The sequence below is a fragment of the Oncorhynchus mykiss genome, chromosome 32 (assembly GCF_013265735.2).
Source record: "Oncorhynchus mykiss isolate Arlee chromosome 32, USDA_OmykA_1.1, whole genome shotgun sequence".
NCBI classification, from domain to species: Eukaryota; Metazoa; Chordata; class Actinopteri; order Salmoniformes; family Salmonidae; genus Oncorhynchus; species Oncorhynchus mykiss.
In genome coordinates, this window is record NC_050572.1 from 5715479 (window position 1) to 5727293 (window position 11815).

At 41.2% G+C, this 11815-nt stretch overlaps 1 protein-coding gene across 1 annotated transcript in view; it reads left to right on the forward strand.

The window, feature by feature from the left end:
* The first annotated feature begins 8791 nt into the window (after window positions 1-8791).
* wipf3 (WAS/WASL interacting protein family member 3) overlaps window positions 8792-11815 on the forward strand; it is a 25467-nt gene continuing 22443 nt past the window's right edge. Inside the window, exon 1 of the mRNA XM_036971730.1 lies at window positions 8792-9419. The gene's annotated coding sequence lies outside the window, so the exon portion shown is untranslated. The remainder of the gene's footprint in view (window positions 9420-11815) is intronic.

Here is an 11815-nt window from a genome sequence, read left to right on the forward strand (position 1 = left end):
CCACATCAACCTGCACCACTAATCCTAGAAGGACAGGAAGTACCAGTGGTAACAACAACTAAGTATCTTAGTTTTCATCTAGACTCTAACCTCAGTGGTGACACTTGTGGAGCAGTCAGTGAGGAAGGCCTCAAAACGTTCTTGACAGAAATGGCCTACCCACTGAAGAACCGGGTCACAGTATACACTACACTGGTCAGGCCTTGTCTGGAATACGGTGGAGTGCTGTTAGTTGGATGTAACAACAAGCAGCAGGCCCAACTGGACAGGGTGCAGATGAGGGCTCTGAGTATCATCTCCAGAGGTGTAGCAGTCCAACCACAGCTCCCAGCATTACAGAGTAAAACCAGAACGGGCTGCAGTGCACAACCAGGCTCCAAAGAAACTGACAGGAAATGGTTATGTATTGTTGCCCGTACGAGCCGTCTAAAAAAACAACACCACTCTGTCAGACTGTACAACAACTATTTTACCCCCCCCCCCCCCCAAAAAAAAAATTCAACAATCACATTTTTCAGCTCCCATCATGAAACAAAATGTCCTGCAAAGTTTTAACTGTCCTGTATTCAATTTATAAACTCCCTAAATAAAAAGAGTCACACACTCCAAATATAAACTACCAGTCATTTATTGGGTATTTACCAACGTTTCAGCATCACTGTGTCTTCTTCAGGGTGACGTCATGAAGCCTAGAACCAGGTTATGTAGACAAACAGTGCAATTAGTGCAACCAATGACAATAGTGAGGGGTGTGTCATAATGATGAAGTTAATTAGAAGGAATTAGTGAAACTGTTAAAACAATAGTTTATACGTATTAAATATATTAGGATATTGTTCTCATATAGAGAAAGAATTGAATATTGTACATCATATTGGCATCAACATACATTATTGTTTCATTCTGTACCATCACTCATTCATATATCCTTATGTACATATTCTTTATCCCCTCACACTGTGTACAAGACAGTAGTTTTGGAATTGTTAGTTAGATTACTTGTTATTACTGCATTGTGGGAACTAGAAGCACAAGCATTTCGCTACACTCGCATTAACATCTGCTAACCATGTGTATGTGACAAATAAAATTTGATTTGATTTGATTTGAATTCAATTTCACATATTTGTTTGGCATTTCATTGCATATTTGTTCAACCTTAATGTATAATGAGCATCATCAACAGGGGGAACATATATACGCTAATAAGCTGTAGAAAGAATATATATATCTATAAGACTTGTTCATAAAATAAAGAAAGAATTGAACATAAGAAGGGCCTGAGATCAAAAGTCAATATTCAGACCACTAGGGGTCAATGTTTTTAGATAGGACATCCAGTAAGCCTCCCTTTGTAGTAGGAGGATCTCGTTGTTACCACCTCTCCTTGTTAAAGCAACATGCTCAATGCTTGAGTGTTTAAGAGAGGAGATGGGATGGTTAGCTTCGACAAAGTGAGCTGCTACTGGATAGTCAATGGGATTGAGCTGCGGTGTTCCGCTATGCGTTGTTTTAATTGTCTTTTCGTTTGTCCAACGTAGGCTGAATTCTATTTACAACATCTGTTATGTATTTAAATGAATGTTTAGTCATTTATTTATGATTTCAAACCTTCAGTTTTGATTGTGAGCTAGAATCAATCAATCAACTCAAACGCTTTCTTTTGCTCTCTCTCTCTCTCTCTCTCTCTCCCGCTGTCTGTCTCTCTCCATCTCTCTCAAACACACACACACACACAAACACACACACACACACACACACACACACACACACACACACACACACACACACACACACACACACACACACACACACACACACACACACACAGCTAACACTCCTAAGTTATTGTGAGACGACTATAGCATTTTGACACATACACACATTTCATCACAAATTCAGTCACATGAACAAATTGATAGGGAGGGGTCGGCCTGCGAGAGGTTTTTTTGGCCCCCCCAAAGTATTTAGTACGAAAACAAAATGGTCAAAAGAGGCAATCACCAAGAATTCAGCAAAAAAATAGATTTCAGGTAATCTTTTCCCAAGTATTCCTACAAATAAAAATAGATAAATAATAAAAACAGCGCGCAATTGGCCCAGCGTCGTCCGGGAGTAGGCTGTCATTGTAAATAAGAATTTTGACTTGACTAAAGGTAAAACACTTTTTTATTTAGGTTTTTAAGCCTATAGATATTGTTGTAATTATTTTGTCACTCAAATATCACTTGAATTCACATTAGACATGGCAAAATCTTGAGAATTGCAACCACAAAAAAATGCTTGAAAACTGCTACAATTTCTTTGCACCCCTTGACAAAATGTGAAGATTTGCAGGAAATAAGCTTTAAACCTGCAACATTCTCTCCAACAATAGGGGTGTGAACAGTTTGTGATGAACAGTGTTTGTGCCGATAGCAAATTAGATGTTCCCCAATGCTGGGGGGGGGGGGGGGGCGAGTTTAAAAAAAAAAATAAAGGTTTGGGAACCCCTGATATACAGAGTACCATGAGATTGTCTGGCTGACTGCCCAAACACTTCTTCTAAAGAGGACTGATAGTCATCTAAGAAACGCTTACTACACATTTGTTATCAAATTAAACTTCTCTCCCACTCACAGTCTCTGTAACTATTTAAAAATACAGAACAGTCTGATATTACCAATTATTTGCTTGGTCATATCAAAACAATCACCACCCAGAGTCAGTTCTAGAGGAGGCGCAGGCAATGATGTTATAGAGAGACATATTTAAGTAATAATGCCCGAGAAACCGGTGTTAGTAGGATATATTGTCACGGATGTTAGGCCGGAGAAGATGTTGGCAAACCGTGCCAAGATATCCTCCAGACACCGGCTATATGGACATTATCACTTTTATACAACACATTACCAACATATTCAAATAATGATTGACATATATATATATATATATATATATAAATTTTGTATGAATTTATGAATACTATTTCATCCTTCCACGAGATATAGTCCCGACACAAATCTAGGGTTGCTACCCAAGCCGGCTGGTAATTTGTTCTATCGGTTCGGTTGCCAGAGAGTTTGTGTATCTATGATTCTTCCCATCCAATCAGAGATAACAATAACCTTATACTTGAACCCATGAACTCTGTGTGCACTTATGATTCAAAACCCCGTACCTAGTTATTCTTCCTCCATTGCTTATTTACACCCTATTGTGGTTTGGTACCCCACACACGTATAATCCGTAGGCTACTGTAGCTGTTGTTATCCAACACAGCCAAAGCAGTGTGTGCATGTGGGTGTATGTGTGAGACAGAGATTATACAACTGTTCGAGAAATTTAAATCCAGAAACGTTAATAAATATGCAGTGTGTGTCCATGCTAAAGCATCTGGAACCTTCAATATCCTACAAACTGCACAACAGGTGAAATTGGTGTCAGTCCAGGCTTCGTTCGCTATGCTACTTTAACTTGCAATCAATGTGGCAATAGCTTTTGAAAGGACCCACGATTTCTCTCATTCCTACCCTCTGATGTTGCTAACTAGCTAGCTAGATTTAATTCACCCTCACCATGCTGCAACTAACGTTACCCCATTCTCCTGCCATTACCACCCAGATTCAGAGCCATGTCTTTAGCTTGCTAACGTTAGCTACCTAGCTAAACGGTTAGCGTCGGTGCTAGCATAACAGGCTGCCTAGCTAAACGGTTAGCGTCGGCGCTAGCATAACAGGCTGCCTAGCTAAACCGTTAGCGTCGGCGCTAGCATAACAGGCTAGCTAGCTAAACGGTTAGCATCGGCGCTAGCATAACAGGCTAGCTAGCTAACTAGCGTAAACCGTTGCAACCCAACCCTTATTCCCTACCTTGCTTGCCATGACATTGGCTATTAGCTAGTTAGCTAACCAAGGAAACCAGAGGAAATGTTTGATATGCTATAGCTAACTAGCTAGCTTTCAATAAGACCTGGTCAGCTACAATTCCTGCTAGCTCACGTTAGCTAGTTAGCTTGTTTCAACTCTGATTTGCCAGCTAAAACAAATCTGTAGCTGACTGTTCTCATAAAAAAAGAGTATTATTTAGTGTAAAAATGAATGAAGGATTCAGCTATGGTGTTAATTCATGTAATGTTTGACTACTTTTAAAATGTCAGTGGAAACAGGGCTTTATTAAATGTCTCAGCTAATTTTAGCACTGATTGTATTTTCATCGATGTGTTGCAGGAGGCTGAGGGTGGAAAACATATATACGAATTGTAATCTGCCTAGTTCCATCTTTCACTAACTCAGTGGCCTTGTGGTCCGAGTGTCTGCCGCCAGGTTGGGAGTTCAATCCCCGCCCAAGTCCTATCAAAGACTGTATAAATGGGACCTTGGTACTGAAGTGGGCATAACGGTAAAGCCCTGTAAAAAAAAAAACTTTCCTTGTGAAACGGGAGCTATGTTTCCACCGACTTGCATAAACCAGTTTTTGTCAAATGTGACAGATATACTTAGTGTTTCACCTCACTGTTGAAATGTTTGTTCCATAAAAAGCTTTCTACATTCCATTGTGGCGTTTTAATAAACTAACCAATTAAACTCTCTAGAATAATCTGGAATAATTGTAACATAATTTGGTCCTTGGGGCTGTGACTCTATTGTTTACAGTGCCTTTATGTATGTCAACCTGTATGTCAGTCAATGTGAGAGGTGCAGCACGTTGCCAGTTAACCCTAAAGCCCAATCTTCCCTTCTCATCATCATCAACATCATTATCAATTATAGCTCTATTATGTTCTTGTTGGACAGTGATAGTCTATGAATACATTAACTTATTTGCAAACAAACAAAACAGCACACAGATCTTTAGTATCTATGTGGTGTAAAACATGTTTAATTAGCCATAAGAACAGCGGAGACAGAGCTATAATTCCCTGCTCAGCTATGCTCCAAGCACCTCTCCACCAACGGGGCAGTCATCTGCACTTTCCCGGGGTGGGATTGGGACGGAACCAACCTGGAGAGGTCGGAACACTTCAAGAACGAATTTAAGTCCCTGTTAATGTAAAAAAAATCCATGGTTGACCTCTTGTGGCGTCAGCAGAAACAACTATTCTGCTGTGCCTCCGAAAACTGAGTGCACGGATTCTCAGCACACGCTGAGATTTGTTCTCTTTCCAAGGTTGAAAAACGATCAACCTCACCTGTCATTCATTGTTGTTTCAGTGAATCTGGGTATCTTCGGGTATAAATTGACAACTTCATATGAGGCTGTCGTTTACTCGAGCTGCAGGTTTTAGCCTCCGAAACTGTCCGCGGTGGACCGCTCAGGTGAGCTGCGTTCAGGAGTATCAATGAGAAGGGAAGATTGGGCTTTAGGGTTACCTGGCAACGTGCTGCACCTCGCAAATTACCTGACATACAGGTTGATATGCTGCTGAGAATATTAGGTGTAAAACCTTAATATACACTGTGCCAAACCCTCCCCTAACCTGGATGACACTGGGCCAATTGTGCACCAACTTTGTGACTACCGATCACGGCCGGATGTGATACAGCCCGAAATGGCACCCTATTCCCTATTTAGACCACTATTTTACACCAGAGCCCTATGGAACCCTATTCCCTATTTAGTGCACTACTTTAGACCAGGACCCATAGGGCTCATAACATATAGGGAACATATAGGGAATATATAGGGAACATATAGGGAATATACAGGGCATATATGGAACATATAGGGAACATATAGGGAACATAGGGAACATATAGGGAATATATAGGGAACATATAGGGCATATATAGGGCATATATGGAACATATATGGAACATATAGGGAACATAGGGAACATATAGGGCATATATAGGGAACATATAGGGCATATATGGAACACATAGGGAATATATAGGGAACATATAGGGCATATATAGGGCATATATGGAACATATAGGGAACATATAGGGAACATAGGGAACATATAGGGCATATATAGGGAATATATAGGGAACATATAGGACATATATAGGGAATATATAGGGCATATATATGGAATATATAGGGAACATATAGGGCATATATAGGGAATATATAGGGAACATATAGGGCATATATAGGGAATATATAGGGAACATATAGGACATATATAGGGAATATATAGGGCATATATATGGAATATATAGGGAACATATTGGGCATATATAGGGAATATATAGGGAACATATAGGGCATATATAGGGAATATATAGGGAACATATAGGGCATATATAGGGAACATATAGGGCATATATAGGGAATATATAGGGAACATATAGGGCATATATGGAACACATAGGGAACATATAGGGCATATATGGAACATATATGGAACATATAGGGAACATATAGGGAACATAGGGAACATATATGGCATATATAGGGAATATATAGGGAACATATAGGGCATATATGGAACACATAGGGTATATATAGGGAACATATAGGGCATATATAGGGCATATATGGAACATATTGGGAATATATAGGGAACTATAATAGGAATATATAGGGAATATAGGGACTATAGGGAATAGGGTGCCATTTGGGACAAAACTATAGTCAGACAGTCATGTGATTGTCAGAGGGGTTGGCTAAAAGCAAGCACACAGATCTGGGACCAGCCTGTGAAACGATAGCTTCACTCTGATGTTAGTCTGACTGGGGTTTAACTGTGAACTGAGATCAAATGGCATGTCTGTACTGTGTCATCTCTGGTGTCTATTCTGGGCAGGGGGGGAATTGGGAAAGCCCCATGGTCTGTGTGCTCCACTTCTTAGGGTTTGGTGTAATCTTTTAACTTCTCCACTAGCGGGTAGATGTTCTCTCTGTCTACTGTACATCAGGATCCCTGCAAATAGGTTACCACTGGCTTCTATAGCGACAAAGTCGGAGTCCACAGCCACAAAGTCAAATTCTACAGCCACACAGTTAAAATGGTCTAATTTAAAATTAGGGATAGGCTAACGTTTCCCAAACTGTTTTGGCCCGTGACCCCATTTTGATCCCCCCCAAAAAGCGGACCCAAGAGAATCAGGACACGTGTTTAACATCCCATCCAATGAATGGCACCCAACACAGGGCAATGTCCCCAATCACTGCCCTGGGGCATTGGGATAAAAACAAATTTGACCAGAAGAAAGAGTGCCTCCTACTGGACCTCCGACACCACTTCCAGCAGCATCTGGTCTCCTATCCAGGGACCAACCTTGCATAGCTTCAGAGGCAAGCCAGAATTTGGACGCAGGGTGGTATGCTGCTAGTCATAATTTGAGTTATGACAGTCTATTACAAATCAGTCTGACAGTACTTTTTGACAGTATTTCAGTCTGAAGAAAGTTTGGTTTGAAGTGACTGAAATACATCAGAAAAGTAGTGGGAGGTTCAGAACACCACCAGGCAGTACTTTTGGTTGATCTCCTGTGTAGAAAAGAGCATCATCATTGATTATGTTATTTTTCCCTCAGTCTGATTTAGTGCCTGGTCTTGTTCCACTTGGGGTCGCGTCCCCTAGTTTGGGAAACTGATTTAGTGAATGGTCTTGTTCCACTTGGGGTCGAGTCTCCTAGTTTGGGAAACTGATTTAGTGCCTGGTCTTGTTCCCACTTGGGGTTGCGTCTCCTAGTTTGGGAAACTGATTTAGTGAATGGTCTTGTTCCACTTGGGGTTGCGTCTCCTAGTTTGGGAAACTGATTTAGTGCCTGGTCTTTTCCCACTTGGGTTCGCGTCTCCTAGTTTGGGAAACTGATTTAGTGTCTGGTCTTGTCCACTCTGAATCCTGTGAGGTTTCTTGGTATTGTTGTGGAGGGATATTTTGTGGCATAAACGGTTTAAAAGATAGAGCCACGCTCTGCTACTGACCTAACCACTGTTCTATGACCCAAGCAGGATTTTATTTATTTTATTTCAGTGTTTCTTGTTCCACTTGGGGTTGCGTCTCCTAGTTTGGGAAACTGATTTAGTGCCTGGTCTTGTTCCCACTTGGGGTCGCGTCCCCTAGTTTGGGAAACTGATTTAGTGCCTGGTCTTGTCCCACATGGAGTCGCGTCACCTAGTTTGGGAAACTGATTTAGTGCCTGGTCTTGTCCCACATGGAGTCGCGTCACCTAGTTTGGGAAACTGATTTAGTGCCTGGTCTTGTCCCACATGGGGTCACGGCCCCTAATTTGGGAAACGCTGGTTAGGCGTAAAGTTAGCAGTGAGGTTAAGGTTAAGGTTAGGTTGAAAATCACATTTTAAGAGGGTACATTTTAGAAAAGGGAGAGGTTTATGATTTTGTGCATATTCCCCTAACCCTGTTTATCACAACCTGCTCCTCTCATACAATGACAGGTGTATTGATTGGGAAAGTTCCTTGTGACATTTATGCTGCGTTCGCTTGCTATCGGAGTTATCAGAAGTTCCTAGTTATAATTGGGAAGTTTGACTTGGAACAACCATTCAAATCGGAATTACAAGTGAAAAACACATTTTCAAACAACATATAACAACAAATCCGTTTTTGACAACTACAATATGGGTAAGGTATAATGTGGCTAGTTTGATCATAGTCTCAATGTGCAGCAATCTAGCTAATTTAACCATAAGCAACATTAACTAGCTTATCAAGCTAGCTAAAATCATATTGGTTGAATAATTGCACCGACCAAAATGCACATGAATGAAACAAAGTCGTATTTCCGACGTTACGGCTAGGAAATAGGAATCTCCGACGGGGCAGATGAACGCAGCATTAGTGCCCCCCTGGAGCGCGCCCACTAACGACTTCTGATTGGTCAGAGGCTTGGGTTCCTCGAAGCGACAAGGTGTGCCCCCTTGGTGTCCCAACTTGTCAACACGGCGTGGTAAGAGATATTACGCACAAACAACCGTAGGCTAGAGAAGAGGAGAAGTCATTTAACTTCAGAACAAACTTTTTTGTTGTGTTCACTAGCATACATTTAATGAGACATTTGGCTGTGTTGAATCTGTCGTTACACTCACCATTACCAGTTGAAACTTGGTGGAACTTCAAATGAACCGTTTTTATTTTTCTGGAATAGCCAACGACCAACGCCGGACTACAAACCTATCACAACATTGTTGCTGTCCCCAGGGTTGTGCTTTCCAGCTGTAGCGGACTATAGCGGTGCGCTCGTTATACGGCTTGAATCCGACGTCTGTAACTGTAGCCAATGACTGTAGTCTTTCTCCCCAATAATACTATAGTATTTGCCGGGTCAGTACCCGTGGTCAGTATCTGTCGGGTCTGTATCTGCCGGGTCAGTATCTGCCGGGTCAGTACCTGCCGAGTCAGTACCCGCGGTCAGTATCTGCCGGGTCAGTATCTACCGGGTCAGCGGCACACGCTCTGCGGGCAGAGTGCTGACGGACTTGTCGCGCCACGAACGAAATCCTCCCGGTAATACATAGGCTAGGAGGTAAGTAGACCTTCAACATAACGGAATGCAAAATGTTGATATTGAAAAAATAACTTTTTAGCGTAGGCCTATCTATGTATTTTTCTCCTGGGTATGCTATTTTGTTGTCGGTTGCATAACATGGAAAACATAAATGTGTTGTCCTCCCGCAAAATATGGTTGCTTGATAGTTTGCATATCTTGACCCATGCCCTTTGGCCTATAGACTATATTTACGCTTACGGACAAGGTCTGTTGTTACCACAGCAACATGACACCTTGCCTTCCCAGTTGCGCGATAGTTTTCTCTGTGCACGGTACAAGGAACATTCACTTGTTCTATTCGCATTCTCAAAACCAATCAGTATATCGTACAATATAGATTATGGTTAGGCAAAGGTGCATTAAAATATCTATATTTTGTAAACCTTTTTTGATACTGGAGTATGCGCATAAAAAACGCGCTAATTCGGGATAATACGGCTTTTATGATACGGCAGTGTTGCAACGCCCATGGTGGGGTTTTACTCTCCGATTGAGATATTTGGGATTACCCGTTTTCTGCTTGGGTTGGATAGGAGATTTTTTATTTTTTACATGCCACACACGACAGAAGTGGGGGTGGGGCTGGTTGTGTTGGGCAGCATGTTGCTTGTGTCAGCTGCTCAGAACAGATCAGTGGCCAATATCCACAAAACAACTCAGGAGTAGGAGTACTGGTCTAGGATCAGGTCCCCCCACCTGTCCATATCATCATATTCAATACTATGTCAAATGTAAAACTGATCCTGGATCATCGCTCCTACCTCTGAGACACTTTGTGAATGGGCCCAGTCCATTATCTACAGACAGTACTGATAAACCAGTGTGTCTGGTAGGAGTGTTAGTCATTATCTACAGACGGTACTGTTGGTTACTGTCTCAGTCACACCTGTTCGGAAAATGTTCAGCCAACTGTTGCCTTATTTTCCTCCTTCTGCATTTCCCATTATAGTTCTCTATATATAGAGAATAGAGTGTAGTTTCCATTATAGTTCTCTATATATAGAGAATAGAGTGTAGTTTCCATTATAGTTCTCTATATATAGGGAATACAGTGTAGTTTCTCATTATAGTTCTCTATAAATAGGGAATAGAGTGTAATTTACCATTATAGTTCTCTATAAATAGGGAATAGAGTGTAATTTACCATTATAGTTCTCTATATATAGGGAATAGAGTGTAATCAAAACAAATCAAGTCAAATGTTATTTGTCACATACACATGGTTAGCAGATGTTAATGCGAGTGTAGCGAAATGCTTGTGCTTCTAGTTCCGACAATGCAGTAATAACCAATGAGTAATCTAACCTAACAATTCCACAACTACTACCTTATAATTCCCATTATAGTGCTCTATATATAGGGAATAGAGTGTAATTCCCATTATAGTTCTCTATATATAGGGAATAGAGTGTAATTTCCCATTATAGTTCTCTATATATAGGGAATAGAGTGTAATTTCCCATTATAATGCTCTATATATAGGGAATACAGTGTCATTTCCATTATAGTGCTCTATATATAGGGAATACAGTGTCATTCCCCATTATAGTGCTCTATATATAGGGAATAGAGTGTAATTCCCATTATAGTTCTCTATATATAGGGAATACAGTGTAATTTGGAATGCCACCAGAGTCAGTGCCATTGAAGCTGCCTGACACACTTATGGGGATGGAAATAGTAAGAGAGGAGTACATTCTGCCACATATACTGTACACACACACACACTGTACACACACACTGTACACACACACTGTACACACACACACACACACACACACACACACACACACACACACACACACACACACACACCTTATAATGCTCTTGCTCAGTGTTTTCCTGACCACATGACTTGACCAGGACATTTTCTGTAACTAGAGCTTTGAGGTTTTCCTGTTCGGGACACTTCTGATGACAGTAAGATGAATCACTTACTGTACTGTACACTGTTACCACCCCCTCTCTTTTATCCACCCTCTCTATACCTCTTCCACCCCCTCTCTTTTATCTACTCTCTCTATACCTCTTCCACCCCTCTCTTTTACCCACTCTCTCTGTCTCTCTCTCTCTGTCTCTCTGTCTCTCTCTCTCTGTCTCTCTGTCTCTCTCTCTCTCTGTCTCTCTGTCTCTCTGTCTCTCTCTATCTCTCTGTCTCTCTCTCTCTCTCTCTATCTCTCTGTTTCTCTCTCACACACACCGTTGAGATATCGGAACTCATTGGGAAACCTCATGTCATTCATTTGGGCAAAACATTGACAAACAAAACCATGTTCTGTTCTGGTTGTTATTCGACAGTGTTGCTAAGTAACCTAATTCCACCCTACCTAAGCATGAGACAGTGTTGAACAGAAGACACACGGGCATCTCGC